The sequence below is a fragment of the Mastomys coucha genome, unplaced genomic scaffold (genome assembly GCF_008632895.1).
Source record: "Mastomys coucha isolate ucsf_1 unplaced genomic scaffold, UCSF_Mcou_1 pScaffold22, whole genome shotgun sequence".
NCBI classification, from domain to species: Eukaryota; Metazoa; Chordata; class Mammalia; order Rodentia; family Muridae; genus Mastomys; species Mastomys coucha.
In genome coordinates, this window is record NW_022196905.1 from 79,705,074 (window position 1) to 79,705,424 (window position 351).

Sequence of the window (351 nt, forward strand, 5' to 3'; positions counted from 1 at the left end):
CGACTCGTGGGGCCTGTTCCTCCAAGGTAGCTGTTCTGATCTCAGAAACTCACCCAAGAGAGAATGGATCCCGCCCGGGTCTCTGGCTTAATGTGCTCTCTGGAAGTAGGCCCTCCACTTGCAGGGAAGCGGCAGAGGAGGACGCTGAACCCCCTCTGTCCCTCGGAAGCTGAGAGGATCGTGTCCCTGCCGCCCTGAAGCTCCCCTGGGAGTTGTGGGGCCTGTGGCTCCTGGCTGGCTGCTCAGTTCTCATAAACTCACCCGAGAGAAAATGGCGAATCCTGCCTGGGTCTCTGGCCTAAGGCGCCTCCGGGCTGGCCGCTCCAGTCTCAGAAACTCACCCGAGAGAAA

The 351-nt window shown here is 60.4% G+C and overlaps 1 protein-coding gene across 2 annotated transcripts in view; it reads right to left on the reverse strand.

The window, feature by feature from the left end:
* Window positions 1-351, reverse strand: part of LOC116070584 (UDP-glucuronosyltransferase 2A3) — a 223,619-nt gene that overhangs the window by 3,668 nt on the left and 219,600 nt on the right. The window lies entirely within an intron of this gene.